Genomic DNA, 15,338 nt, shown 5'->3' with positions numbered 1-15,338 from the left:
AATCTTTCCACAGAGTGCTCCTTCTCTCAGCAGTTGCACCTTATTTCAGGGCTTCAGCTTGAAATCTGGGATCTCCAAGCCCTTCCCTTCCCAGTCCTGGCCAGGACCACATGGGCAGATGCATTGCGTGAAGTGCATTTCTTTTGGGGTGTCCTCTTTGCATGGCACCCTCCCGTTGATTCTCTTTGCCCATGTCAGAGTGCAGGCACCATCCACACCTCCTGCTGGAGGAGGGATGGAGCTGTTGACTCCTGAGAGCTGATCATGTGTTCCCACCCTCACACACAATCATGGTCCATCCTCTGAGGGATACGTGTTGCCACCACTGTGGAAATGGTGCAACTGACAGTAACAAACAGTAAAATCTGGTGCTGAATGGGACCTTAAGCCAACAATGGCAATGTCAGTTCATGGTGTTTCGTTTTTATTGACTCAATGCAAGTCACCTTATTTCATTGACTATTCACAATAGCTCAATAAAGTAAATGCATCATCACCACCACTTTAAAGAGGAAAAAGGTACTTGGGCAGTTTGTGACTACTGTGGTGGCTGCTGCATTGCTCTCTGGTAAAGCCAAGTAGGTGGTGGGTGTGGCCTCTGGGCTGGGATGACCCACCCTCCTGGTGGTGGCAGGGGAGCAGGGCTGGAGCCATGGCCTGTGCAGTGGTAGCAGCTGAACTGACCGCTGCTGCAGGATTTGCAAGCTGTTACATTTTGCGAAGCCATGAAGCACATAAAGCCTCAAGTAGAACAAGTGTTTCAAAGTCTACCAAAATCTGCCTTCAGAGATTATTACTACAGAGGTGGATATGAACCCAAAATGACAAAACGGGAAGCAGTATTAATACTAGATAATGAATGAACACTAGTAATAGTAGGGTAAGCCCTACTGCCAATAAAGAAAAAAATAAGAGATGCTCATTAACATGTTATGCTCTTAAATCACCCAGAAAAAAGAGAGTCTCCTTACATAGTAGCCAAGATCAATGAAGCTAAAGATTTACTACAAGATCAAGCTAAAAACGGTAGGTGTATAATGAATTTTAACTTCATATTAGTTTATGTATATGAATATCAAGTTTTTATAATAAAATGCCTCCAAACAAAGAAAAATTTGATTTAGGGTTTAATAACTCCTAAGAGGGGACTCAGATGTCTCCTATTTCACAGTCAGCCTGAGAGGGTCATTTTTCCTGGAGCTGACCTCGGTGGAGGCCTTACACTTATACTTCCCAGCATCCTCTCTCCTGATGGGGTTTATGCTGAGCATACAGTGGCCCTGGGACAGCTCCATTCTCTCCATGAGTCACAGATGCTGGTCATGGAAGATCCACTGGATAAGGTTCCAGAGTCATCTTTGGGGCAGGTCAGGATCAGAGCATCCTTTTCTTCTGTGACTCTGGTGTTGCTGCCTCAGATGGGGTCTGAGCCGCTGACCCTGTGGACAATCAGTGGAGGTGCTCGACCGAAAGTGGGCTGAGGGCACGTCTTCTCCTCCATCCCTGGGGCCTTAAGGTATCTGTGGACCCCAGACCAACTGACACAGGAGCTAGAAAGAAATTATTTAGGCAGTTAGTGAGTGTAAGAGCGTTCTTGGCAAGGTTTCCCCTTTAACAAAAAGCAGCCCAAGATAATTCCTTTTCTAACAAATAGCAGCCTGAAAAATTGAGCTACAGACATAGATAAGCAAGATGGAAGCTTGCACAGGTGAATTCCGATAGGTGTGTCAATAGAAAAGGGCTTCCTGGAAGCCAGGTATGTTCAACATGGAGACTCCATCTTTCCTTTTCTTCATTACCACATGTACAGTAAAAAACCAGGCAACATGGCACTGGTCAGTTAGACAATCCATCTGCATAATAAAAGATCAGAGTGGGGCAGCCAGCAAATGGCACACCTGTTCTAACCAATCTTTCATCCCCTGTGTAAATCAGACACTGCCTCCTGAAGCTCATCTATAAAACCTTCTGTATTTCACTGTGGAAGTGGCAACCCATTTTCCCCAGGACCCCTGGGGGAAATGTGCAGAGAGCTCGTCTCTTTCTTTCCCCTATGAAACTTCCACTCTTAACTTCACTCTGGGTGCCTGCGTCCTAGTTTTCCATGGCCATGGGACAACGAACCTCGAGTATTACCCCAGATGAATGATGCTGCTTCACAACCACTGGTTCAGCTCCTTTCTTCTTAGGATTCCACACCTCCGTGGGGAGAATACAACGCCTCAGTGGTCTGGGGAGTGAAGAACAAATGAAGAATTAATCAGCTATCTTAAAACGCTATCAACTGCCTCAACTATCAGATCAATGTTGGGAATGTCCAGGCCTCCCCTCTTAGATCTATACCCACTTCCCTGGACCTGAAATCCTGTGTTTCTCGATGTGTTGGTGTCACTCCCATGGGAGGATAAAGGAGAGAACTTTGCTTTCTCTCCCCACTCACACCCTGCACAAACCAGGGCCCAATATGAGACACACACTCCCTCAGTAGTTCTCTCATGAAGGAGGGAGGGAGTGACCTCGAGTGACTGCCACCTGTAGTCTGTGTACCCTGGCCAGTGGCTATATCTTCATATGCCTCAGTTTCCCCTCAGTAAAATAGGACACACGATGAGAACTAAAAATAAAATTCTAAGCCCCCAGTGAACTGAAAGGACCGCCTCTTGGCCAAGGGGATCCCAGAGTTCCTGATCATGACAGGATGGGAGGTTATACCTCATTATAGCCCCTCCCTTTGGAAGTTTAGACGCAAAAACTGACCAGCATTAATGTTAAAATCGAGATCATAAGACTGACAGAACAGACTCTCTGTGGCCATAAGATACCAAATTATAAACTCAACCTAAGGCCATGCAGGCAAGGGCTAAGCCACACATTCCTACCTTTAAAGAATAAGCTATGTTCTAACACATCATTTTCTCTCTCTAGCAGCTAAAGTAACACTAGCCTTCGAGATAAGGAATATTGAAATGATCGTGGCTCATCCACCAACACTGGCTAACTGACCCCTGTTCCAACAGCCACAACTACACTTCAGTTGGACAAGTGACTGATTTCAGTAACTTTCTCCTAATAAGAGACCACTGAGCATGGCCTGGTTCTGCTGGTACACAGACCCTGTGCACTGAGTGCCATAATGCTTGTTTCATCTTTTAATGTATAAGACCTAATTTAATATATTTAAATCTGAATTCTCCACCCCAAAGTGAACATGGGGTGCATGTAGCGTGCATGTTTGTTCACCACGCATGTGCATGTGCTTCCTTTGTGACTATCTATAGATCCACCTATAACCTGCTGAATATGTATACCTGGCCAACTCATTCAGCGTAAATCTATCTTCCACATTCCCCTCCCTTGAAGTGCCAGCTATTGGTCTCTGCTGGAGGCTGCATCTTCTACCCTGGGGAATGGTCAGCCTGCAGGCTGTAACCCTGTGTAAGAAATAACCTGGCGGGGTGCAGTGGCTCACACCTGTAATCCCAGTGGTTTGGGAGGTTGAAGTGGGAGAACAGTTTGAGCTCAGGAGCTAGAGACTAGCCTGGGCAGCATAGCAAGATCCTGTCTCTTAAAAAAATTTTAGGGAGGAGAGTGAGGATCAGAAAAATACCTATTGGCTATTATGCTTAGTACTTGGATCATGAAATAATCTGTATACCAAACCCCTGTTTACGTGTATAACAAACCTGCACGTGTATCTTTGAACCTAAAATAAAAGTTAATTTTAAAAATTATCTGGGTGCAGTGGCGCATGCCTCTAGTTCCAGCTACTCGAGACTGAGGTGTGAGGAGTGCTTGAGCTCGGGAGATTGAAGCTGCAGTGAATTATGGTCCCACCTGTGAGTAGCCACTTCACTCCAACCTGGGAGACAGAGCAAGAACCGGTCTCTAAAAAAAAATAGAAAAATAAAATGGAAAATATATGAAATAAAGTCTCCTTTCCAAATGTACAGATCTCCGATTTTTCTGCCAACAACGATAAATGGTCAGTGGCTTGCCATGTTGTCTGTGAATTACTTTTAAAATATTCACGATCACCTGACCTAAAGGTTGGTACCAAGGAACTGCCTGAATACACTGTCTCTGATTAGTTGCCTCCAACAGAGTGTTCCCCGGGCCTGATCTCTGGTGGACAATGAGTTGCTGGGAACATCCTCTCTTCTCTATTCCTCCCCTGGGGATGCTGACCTTCCCTTGGAGTCTCCTAAGTTCCCCAGGGCAGTCGGCTAATGTCCTAGGGAGCTTACCTGTCTTCTCCATACCAAGTCTCATGTGAAGGATGAAGCTTTGCCCTTCCCCAGATGAGGCTCTGGGGGCTGAGCCCTGGCTGGTGACCAGCTCCAAGATCCATGGCCCTTGGACAGCTGGTAAATCCTTGTTCCCAGTCAGCCCTGCCCAGGATGCCACAACCCAGCCCTGGCACAGGCTTCCCAGGGTCACGTGGAGTCAGGATCCTAAGACAGGGGTTTCCAGGGCTGAGTTTCTGAACAGGGGCTTCCCAGGGGTCCCCTTACTCCAGGACCTGACAAGATCCTACAAGGAATGTCCATGGGGAGGGGACCCAGGAGGGGGAACTGACACTGACCTCCCCTTGCTGAGCCTCCTGCCAACCCCATCAGACTGTCCTTCCTCTGCAGCGAGTGCCTGCAGGGTCTGGATGCAGGAAAAAAATTCTGATCTGTGGAAGTTTGTCTCCCATGTGTGTGTCTTGCACTAAATGTCTAAACCCCCAAATGGGATGTAATGCAGAGGGGGACACAGGCACAGCTCAGGCCTGAAAATCCTGTGTGTGTGAAGCAGAACTGACCCCCAACACCCAGAGCTCATGAGGCATCACTCACTGTGTACGTGAAACTGGCCAGTTACTTCTTCATTCACAAGATCTGTCTTTATGACTTGTAGGGTGTAGGATCCTGTGTCATTGTTGGTGACATTCTGGATCAGCAGAGATGTATTGGGGTATATTGTCTCTCAGCCCCTGTGGCAGGTCCTGGGGTAATTACTTGAGTTCCTAGTACATATCCTGTAATTCCCCTTTGTACCAGTTGTAGCCAAGCCTAAGGCAGATTGTGGGTGAGCGGAAGAAGAATCTCCTTGCCTTCTGCAGCTTCAACAGTGACTTGGGCAGTGGTAGGCAAGTTCCAGAAAGTTAAAAGTGGGCTAGGAGTGGGGAGAGAGCATCAGTTAATACTGGGCCCTATACATTGAGTTGGAAAGATGGGGCCCTAGGTCCTGGGCAGGTCTATTAATCCCTCAGCCTTGGAGTGTGTCTGTGTGTGTATGTGTGTGTCCTATTGGGTCAAGGTCAGCAGCATGATCTCCCTTCCTTCAGTTCCTCTGACCTTGGCATTTCCCTGTTTGGAGTCCTTTTCCCCAGGGGTCTGCATGGCTCCCTTCCTACTGCCTTCAGGTCCTGCTCACTTTAGGGCATCCTTGGGAGACCCCTTTCCTGACACCTCTAGAGACCCTGGGTCTTCCCTTTCTGACCTTTCCCTGTTCTGTTCCTTCCAGGGCTCTTGTCAACAGTTGACCTCACATTCTAGATATCCTTGCATGTCTGTTTTCCTCCCTATGAGAGCATGAGCTCTGTGAGAACAGGGACTTGTGTGATCTTGGTTGCACTCCAGTGCTTTGGACAGGCTGCTGACTCCTGTGGATGAGCTCATGAGCATTCCCAGGGCCCTTCACAACCTGGGATTTATTTTCCAATGGCTGAGGTTGTTGGCTAAGAGCTCTGTTGGAGTTCAATCCGGCTGGTGGGAAAAATATTAGAGATAGTTATAGAGATAGACACAAATCTTCTTGGAAGACTGAAAAGTTTGCATAACTTTGGTAATAGATCTGACTGAAGGCGGTGTGGTCCCTTTACCTTTTAGTTAAACAAATTAAAGTAGTAACAAAGGAAGGCAGAGTAGTTTGTCTAGCTAGCTTGTTTACTCATGTGATCTTAAGACTAACCACTGATGTACCGTGGGTGCTTAATTGCTTTCTACTTGGGAAGTCCACAATGTCAATTACCCTCTAATGGTGTTGACTCAAGCCTTTGTTAATTAATGTTACTGAATAAATGTGAGTCTCACTAGCTGATCAAGGCCATGGTCACAACTGTTTATAGGACTCAGCAGGGAGTCTGTAAGCGGCCCTGACAGACTCAGCTGGACTGGCAAAGCAAAATATGTGTGTGTCCCCCGCAGCTGGTGCCCCCATATGAGGAGTACTGCCACAGAGCTCTGTTTAGCGTCCCTTTTTTTTCTTGAGTATTACCCCAACTTAAATTGTGATTTTGTCATCCGTTTTCAACATTAATTGCTCAGTGATGATTCACTTGGAAAACGTTAACAATCGAGATTGTTTCTTCACTAACAACCTCAGATTATTTAGATTTTCCTGTTGTAACCCCTTCTTACTGTTTAGTGTCCAACAGAAGCCCTCTGTCCCTCTCAGGTCCCCATTCTCCCCAAGAAACCCCAGCCAGTCTCTGTGCTCCCTCCTCCCATCCACTCCCAGGGAGTCCTCCCCTCACCTGTGAGCAGAAGCACCTGCCAGGGACGTGCATTCTGTGAGGAGGGGCTGAGAGGGGCCCCCATGGTCTCTGCTGTCCGCTCTGTCCTCCTCTGTGGAGAGGAGCTTGGGCTTCAGAAAGTAAGGAGGACAGAAAGTAAGGAACAGGCTGAAAAATAATGGGGATGTGTTGAAAGGTCACAGATGCCAACATCTTTGTCCTATGCAATATTATCCATAAAATTACAGGTTTGAGATATGCTTAAATTCTCTTCTGACATGCATTAAAATAAACATATAACTTTTAATAGTTATATTAAATTGTATTTAACATAAAGTAAACGCTCTTGTCAGAGCTACTGTGACTGTCAGCTCTGCTGTCCTGCCTCTCTCTGTGCTGAGCCTCCTCCCAGGGCAGAAGCACTTCCCAGGGCCAGGGGTGGGGGCGGGGGCGGGGAAAGCTAAGTGGCAATGAGGCTCTGCACAGGTAGCCTTTCTGCCTCCTCCCCTCTCAGTCCTGCCTCCTTGTCTTCTTTTCCTCTTTTTCTCCAATCTACGTTTTAGTTCCTTAGACCACGCTTTGAGAAGCAAGGCTTATTGGGACCCCCATCCCTTAACAGGATGACCTGTGCTCCCCCATGAGTGACCTCTGCTGTGTCTAGGGATTGGTTCTGTCAGCACCTCACAGAGAGTCCCTGAGGCCCCCAAACTCAGTGTTATTTTCTCTATGACACAGAAACCCCTCTGGGTATGCAAGGTTTTCCTCATGTTTTCTAATGTTTGGGAAGGTTGGATTTACTCCCAGCAGGGAGGTCACAGAGATGTCGAGGGGGTGGGGTCCTAGAAATGGACAAATCTAGAGCTAAAATCCAGGTCTATGATTTTTAGTTGTTTTTTCTGCAGTGCTATGTGACCCTAATTTCCTAGGAGTAACTAAAATGCAAACCTCAGCCATTTGTAGACATTTTATGATTTTTCTCTACAGCTTGTACCACTGACTCTTATTATTATTTGCTTTATGCTTTTTCCTAAATAAATTTACTTTACAAAACATCCTTGTCCTAGTAGGGTGCAGGGGCTCACATCTGTGATCTCAGCTACTTGAGAGGTTGAGATGGGTGGATTGCTTGAGGATGGGAATGTGAGACAAAACATCTTTGTCCTATGCAATATTATCCATAAAATTACAGGTTTGAGATATGCTTACATTTTCTTCTAACATGTATTAAAATAAACATATAACTTTTAACCATCATATTAAATTGTATTTAATATAAATTTATATATAATAAATTTTTATATAATAAATTATATATATAAATGTATATATAATAGTTTTTCTTTTTTGAGATGGAGTCTGACTCTGTCTCCCAGGCTGGAGTGCAGTGGCGCGATCTCAGCTCACTGCAGCCTCCGCTTTCCGGGTTCAAATGATTCTCCTACCTCAGCCTCCCGAGTAGCTGGGATTACAGGTGCCTGCTGCCACGCCCGGCTAATTTTTGTACTTTTTTAGTAGAGATGGGTTTTCGCCAAGTTGGCCAGGCTGGTCTCAAACACCTGACCTCAGGTGATATGCCGCCTTGGCCTCCCAAAGTGCTGGGATTACAGGCATGAGCCACGATGCCTGGCCTATACATTTTTGTATAATTATATAAAGTTTTCTATAATAAATTTTATATAATAATATTTAAATGGATATTTATTTAAGATAAAGTTATTAGTTTTCTATATTTACATATATTTAGGAATCAATGTGTTACTGTGGGAGCCCAGTGCCCAGGCAGGTAGTCAGTACATGGTGGTTGTCATTAGGGTTAATACTTTGGAATTCTGGATTTTTTCCCAAGAGAGTGTCTACGCTGGAATATTGGGCTTGTGGATTTCTGCTGATGTGCATGTGTGAAGAAGCTACTTCCACTTATTAGGACTTGTGTATCTGTCACTATTTTTATCTCGCAGTTTCACTACCTATTTTCTCGTGATGTTGGTCAAGTTGCCTAACTTTTCTGTGCCTCATTTACCTAATTTGTAGAACATGGGTAACAGTACATTAGTGTGAGTGTGTATTTCCCAGGTCTGACCACTAGAGGGCGTGAAGGCACCAGCACTTACTATTACAGCAACGGGTGTAGTAGTGCCTGTGGTCGTAAACATCATTCTCCCATGAAAGGAACCAGGGCTTCCTGGGAGAAATAACTGATTCCAGGGCTGGGGCAGGAAAGCACAAGCGGAGCCTGGAGCATCTCGTGAGGCCAGAAAGTAAGGAGCCGGCTGAAAAATAATGGAGATGTGTCGAAAGGTCACAGATGCCAATCAGAAGGAGCTTTGAATGACCAATTTTGAGAAAAAATGAGCACTATAAGAAATAATGATAGTAATAAATTCTAACCCATAAATACCCATGAGTTCCTACTAATATAAATAAATAATTGAACACATAAATATATAAGGATGAAGAAACAGCTTTTTGTTATAGCAGAATTCCAATTAATGAATGTAGAAGGAATTATCAAATAGAAAGTCACTATTTGGCTAACAGCACAGTCAATTGTTTGTAGGCAAGAATATCAATGGACTCTAAATATGAATGGGTAAAAGTATGATGATGCTACAACTAGTGAGTACCAAGGGGAAAAAAAGTATGTTGAGAAGAAACAGGCTACTTGCATATTCCCAAAGTATCACTTCAGGAGATACTTAACTGATTATAAAGGGACAAATAGTAACTTTGCAGTAGAGAAACCTGGCAACAGAGTCTCTCCCAGGTACAAAGGCTGTCTTCAGGAGGGAGGTAATGGGAAGTAAGAAGAAAACACTGTCCTGCCTCAATTATTTGCTTTCCCCATTCTCGAGTGTACTTCATAGACATTCAAAAATATGTGTTGATAGTGTCTATGATCTACGTGGCTCTATTATAGTCATTTATTCACACACACATTCAGTGAGGATTTGAGTGCCTAATGTGTGCCTGGTATTTGCTAGATGGTGGATGCCGAGAAGATCAGGTGTGCTGCTGTCTCTAGGGTGACTGAATCCACCTGCCCCACTTTACAGATGTGGAAATTAAAGTGAAAAGGATTTATAGGATTAGTTCACTGTCACAAGGTCACTAGCCTCAAAGTTACAGGAGTAAAGCAAGTTTCCTGACTTGCTAGATTTTCTGCTGCAGGTGCTGACAATGGTGAGCTCCAACAGGAGAGAGGACGCTCAGAGTGAAGTGGGAGCCCTGAACACCCTGGATTAGCCAGGAGGACATGCTGGGTCCAGCTGAGACCGCACAAAGGACCATTGGGGATATTTGTATTCTCTTTTTCACTTAGAGCTTGAAATGAGGAAAACTAAGTGCAGAAATCCAAGAGTGGAAGATTTTTCACAAAGGATTGGTAACATGCATCAAAAAACCCTGTGCTGATGTCTGTCATGGTGTTTTTTACTGAACGGTAATAGTCTGGCTTTGAGTGTGTTCCCTCTACAGCCTGAAGTTCTGTGAGGCAGGAACCAGGTGTGGTTCATCTTTGTCTCTCCAGTGACAGTACATAGCAGGCTCTGATAAATATTTCTTACAAAATAAAATGGAATAAAAAGTAGACACCTGCACAGGTGTGCGATGACTGAGCAGCAGCAGAAGCAGGAAAAGTCAGCGTCCCCAGATCAGCTGATGTGGTGTTCGGCTTCTAGATAGGGGTGAGGTGCCAGGATGGGGACGGGTGTCCTGTGGCTCTGCTGCCCTGGGGGGCACCCCTAGGTTTCACAGTGCCTGCTGTGTTGCTGCACTTCGCTTCCCCATAGGAAAGTGATCGGAGGGTGTGGGGCTTCAGGTGACCCCATGTGGGAAATGGCCAAGGGAAGGTGGGGTGGGCGGCACATGGTTTTTGTTTTTTTTTTTTTAACCAATATTTGAAGGTCGGTTATATGAAAAGGTGTTAGGCTTATTTTAGCTTAGGGGAGTAGGACAAGGATTGGTGAGTGTGTATCAGGTACATTTTGGCTCAGGATGGAAAAGAACTGTCACAGTAATGTAAGGTCTTTTGGGAAATTACATGTTTACTGGCAGAGTTCAGGCCAGGGCTGGGTGTCTGAAAATACCTGTCAGGGTCACTTTTATGGTTACAAAGGGCAGAGCTTGGCTTGGAACCAGGTTTCCTACTAATACCACATATTAAGTATTATAAAAACTGTCCTTTGCAGTAGGACATTGCTCTATGATGCAGGTTGAGGTCCCTCTGTTTAAGTAATTGTGGGTGGCTGTGATTCTCTCATCTAGTCTGTGATTTGGACTTCACCTCCATCTGCAGTCCCTCTCCTTTGCTGTTGACACTGGTCAGAGTTAAGCGCATTTACTGATGATGGTCACAAGGTGGCAGCACTGCCTCTCTGGCATTTTCTAAAACCTCTTCCTGGAAGTGAGCCAGTCTAAGAGGATGTCATGACTAAGAAAAGGGCACTAATGAGGTGAACAGCTAATTTTTTTTTCTTCTTTCTCCTGTGAAGTAACAGAGTGGAGGTGAGTATGGAATAATTGCCTTTTAGAAATGGAAGACAATGGAGAGAAGTGTTTTGCAAACCTTAATGTGTTCACAGATCCCACACAGATCTTTTTATTCAATACAGATTCTGATTTTTCTGGTGAGGCCTGAGATTGTGCACGTCTAAGGAGCTTTTGGATGATGCCATTGCTGCTGGTTGGTGGACCACACTTTGAGTAGCAAGGCTTGAAGATCAGTTAGAGGTTAATTCTCACTGCATCTAATTTAAGAATGAAAACAAACCAAGGTCCAGAGAGAGAATATATAGCTTGCCTAACACAGCCATTCCCTTAGTGCATGACTTCTTGCATTTAAACCCAGGGCTTCAGCCTTTGTCCAGTTCTCGCTCCACACATCACACGGTTTGTTCACTGTTGTGAACAACAGTTGTGGCAGCATCTCTTTAGCTTAGGAACCCAGAGCCTCACTTTCACTACCCTCTTTGGTCTTGGCTCATGCTGTGAATTTGATTAGTTTTGCCCTTACTTAAAATTTTCAGCGGCTCTTCTGTAATCACAAGATCAAGTTCGAATGTTTCTGTCTCGTGTTCATGGTTTTACAATATATGGTCTCCTTTTAGTAACCTTATCTAACTTCCCTGTTTTGAAATTGTCTCTTGCTGCCATATCTCTCCTTGTTCCTTCCTGCTCCCTAACCTACTGCGTTCAGTTCTCTCTCAGTGGTAGTGGTGATGTCTTGGCCTCTGATGTTAGAGTCATGTAATTTCTAATCCCAGATCCACCACAAACATTGGCAAGTTGCTTCATCTTTCTGAGGATGAGCATCCTCCACTGAAATAAACTTAGATGGCTGTTGAGAGGTGTAAATGAAATAACATGCAAACCCACTCTCATTCCTGAGACCCTCTTCAAAACTAGCATATACAAACAGCTATTTGAAGAAGCTCAATGAAATTCAAGATAACACAGAGAAGGAACTCAGAATCCTATCAGATAAATTTAATAGGTTGAAATAATTTTTAAAAACCAAGCAGAAATTCTGTAGCTGAAAAATTCAATTGACAAACCGAAGAATGCACTAAATCTTTCAACAGTATCATCAAGTGGAAGAAAGAATTTGTGAGCTTGAAGAGAGAATATATAAAAACACACAGTCAGAGAGACAAAATAAAAAAGAATAAAAAAGAATAATGCATGCCTACAAGTTTTTATTATTAAGCTACTCAAGGAGATACAAGAGAAAGGTGAAAACCAACATAAAGAAATATAAAAAATAAATCAGGATATGAATGAAAAATTTTCTAAAATGCTAATTTTTTTTTTTTGAGATAGTGTCTCACTTTTATCACCCAGGCTGGAGTGAAGTGGCCCAGTCATGGCTCACTGCAGCCTCAACTTCCTGGGCTCAGATGATTCCCCGACATTAGCCTCCCAAGTAGCTAGGACTAAAGGCATGTGTCACCATGCAAGGCTAATTTTTTGTATTTTTAGTAGAGATGGGGTTTTGCTGTGTTACCCAGGGCTGTTTGCAGTTGCTGTGAATCTCTCTATAATAATACTCTGTTTATCTCACTTGTAGTTTTTACAGCCAAAATGCTATTGAATTATATTATTGTTGAAGACCATTCTGGTTTGTTTGTTTGTTTTTTTGAGATGGAGTCTCGCTCTGTCACCCAGGCTGGAGTTCAGTGGTGCGATCTCAGCTCACTGCAACCTTCACCTCCTGGGTTCAAGTGATTCTCCTGCCTCAACCTCCTGAGTATCTGGGATTACAGGTGCATGCCACCACACCCGGCTAATTTTTGTATTTTTAGTAGAGATGGGGTTTCACCATGTTGGTCAGGCTGGTCTCGAACTCCTGACCTTATGATCTGCCCCCCTCGGCCTCCCAAAGTGCTGAGATTATAGTCATGAGCCACTGCACCTGGCCAGACCATTGTGTTCTACTGAATCATGAATCATGTGTGGTGGGCACCTCTTACATCAATACATGTGGATTTTATCTTGTGTGTGTTATTGGCTCCCCTTTTTCTCATTGCATGGCTACACTCAATGCTTTGTCCACACCCCTGTTCCTGAGTTGGAATCTTGTGATGGAAAATGAAGTAACAGAGGCTAAAGCTTTCTGAAGTAGAGTCAGGAGATTGCAAGACAATTGCACTTTCACCAGCAAGAGCTCAAACCACAGAATGTTCCAACAGATTTGGATAAACAGCTGAAGTCAGTATTCACCAGCCTTCAACATCTCAACTGGGAGAACCCTAAAATTAACTAAACACATAGAATGGAATGGACTTGTGATTTAGGATTCCTTTTCAGCTAATAAACTGCTTCTGAAAACAACTTTTTGTGGAAATTACCTGTAAAGAAAACCCTCTCCTGTGCTTGCCTTACAGAACACTAGTCTGGGCTGCCCTGATTCAGTGGACCCGAATTGCTATTACTTGTTTCCCAAACATATGGTATTTTCTGTGACCTTCATCTCAATCTTTTTTTTTTAAGTTACTGGGCTGTTTCCCAGTTTTCATAATGACGAGACATTCTGCAGTGTTTCATACACATGTCTTTTCCCCATGTAGAGTATTGATCCAGGAGCTCATTCAGTCAACACGTGTTTATGAAGCATCCTGTGCCAGGCTGTGGGCTGGTCACTGTCTTCAGCAGAGAGAGGATAGGCACAGTCCTGCCTTTGCAGAGGTCACAGCTCAGGGAGGCTCTTAGAAGTGGGATACTGGTCGGAGCATGTGCACATTAAACATGATGAGGTCAAAGTTGCTGTAGGGACTAAACCACAGTCCCACCAAGATCGCATTGAGTTCCTGTGGTAGACCAGAGGTCAGGGCCCCTAAGATGCCCTGAGCAACTCCCTCTGCTCAGAAGTTTTGGTTCCGCAGGTGACACACCTGAGCACAGGTGACCCCTGCGGAACCTGTGATTACCACCCAAAGCCAAGAGTGAGTGGTAGGTGTTCTGGGAGGAACCGTCACCTCCATGGGCAGGGTTGGGGAAGACTGAGGGGAGCAGGTGGCTGATGACTTTGGCCAGAAGGCAGGAGGATGGGCAGGTGTGCACCCATAGGGAAGGGAAGAGAAGGGAGGGCATTGCAGGCAGCAACACAAAGGTTGGAACCTGCCTTCATGGACCAAGAACAGCAGGGAGGCCACCCAGGCTGCAGCTGGGGAGGGAAGACATGGGGAGCAGTGGGTCTTGGGGAGAAGCAGACTGTGATTGACCTTGGGGACTGGGCAGTGAGCACAGGTGTGTTATGTGTGTCTGTCCCCATCATAGATATGAGGAGGGGTGAGGCCACAGGTGGCACCTGGGTCAGTGGGATTTCATAGTGCCTGCTGTTCCCTAGAGCCTCTCCGTATAGAGGGTCAGAATAGATCTGAGGCTGTGGTCTGGGGGAAGGGGCTGGTGGTGCTTACTGTCTCTAGGGGTGGGAGGAGAGGGATGAGGATGCCCCTGAGCAGTGAAGCCTCAAGGTGTGTGGAGCCACAGTTGTCTCTCATTAGACATGTGCTTTGCATGAGGATGCCAGGGCCTGGTGATTATTACTGTTATCAAGTTTGCATGACAAGGACCCAGGTATCCAGGGATCCAGAGCACAGGGCCCCTGGTGAGGGGATGAGGCTCAGATGGGGCTGACCAGGTTCATGTGGTCAGAGTGGGAGGGACTGATGGAGAGACAGAGCCTCAACCCCTCCTGTCAGGAGCTGTGGCTATGTCCAGGAGAGATGACAAGGATGACCCAGGACACTGAGTGAGTCATTGAGACATTGAAGGTGAGGACAGGGCAAAGAGGACCCTGGTGACTGCTCAAATGTAGGATGTGAGGAGGGCTCTGACTCGTGCAAGTTACAGGACCTCCCCACCCCTAAGCCCACAGGTGACCCTTACATTGGGCATCCTGAGTGCTGTGTGTGCCCAGCAGGGACATTTGATAGGCTGGACCTGAGTCCCTGTAAGGGCAGAGCTGGTCTGTAGGACCAGAGTCTTCTCTGTGGGTGTGATGTGGGCAGGAATTAGCAAGATGGGGGTGACAAGCCTTGGCTTGGAGGAGCTGGTAGAGGAGCCCATGGACTTGGTCAGCTCAGCATCTCAGGGGCTTAGCTGGGGCTAGATAAGCAGGAGGCTGTGCTCAGGGCATACTCCAGGCTAGGTGATGTGTGTGGTTCCAAGGTCAGGCACGGGGGTCAAAAATTAATCATGAAAAGTTCCCACCTTTTGTAGGCAGAGACAATGGCCTGAGTGTCAGGGTCAGGGAGACTTACCATGTGGCCAAAGCAGGCTCTCAGCCTCCCAGAGACCACACCCTGGGTGCAGCACTCAGCTCTGCCGGGCATGGCAATAG

At 45.6% G+C, this 15,338-nt stretch overlaps 1 protein-coding gene across 1 annotated transcript in view; it reads right to left on the bottom strand.

Annotated features, from left to right (window-relative positions):
• Positions 1-1,116: 1,116 nt before the first annotated feature.
• CEACAM21 (CEA cell adhesion molecule 21) overlaps positions 1,117-15,338 on the bottom strand; it is a 28,655-nt gene continuing 14,433 nt past the window's right edge. The window contains exons 7-12 of the transcript XR_010124878.1: positions 8,611-8,769; positions 6,521-6,667; positions 4,839-5,750; positions 3,835-3,885; positions 2,125-2,230; positions 1,117-1,550 (exon numbers count right to left, since the gene is read on the bottom strand). The gene's annotated coding sequence lies outside the window, so the exon portion shown is untranslated. The remainder of the gene's footprint in view (positions 1,551-2,124; positions 2,231-3,834; positions 3,886-4,838; positions 5,751-6,520; positions 6,668-8,610; positions 8,770-15,338) is intronic.

Source organism: Pongo pygmaeus, chromosome 20 (assembly GCF_028885625.2).
Source record: "Pongo pygmaeus isolate AG05252 chromosome 20, NHGRI_mPonPyg2-v2.0_pri, whole genome shotgun sequence".
NCBI lineage: Eukaryota > Metazoa > Chordata > Mammalia > Primates > Hominidae > Pongo > Pongo pygmaeus.
The sequence above is the reverse complement of the archived record's forward strand: the minus strand, read 5'-3'. Positions and strand labels throughout refer to the sequence as shown.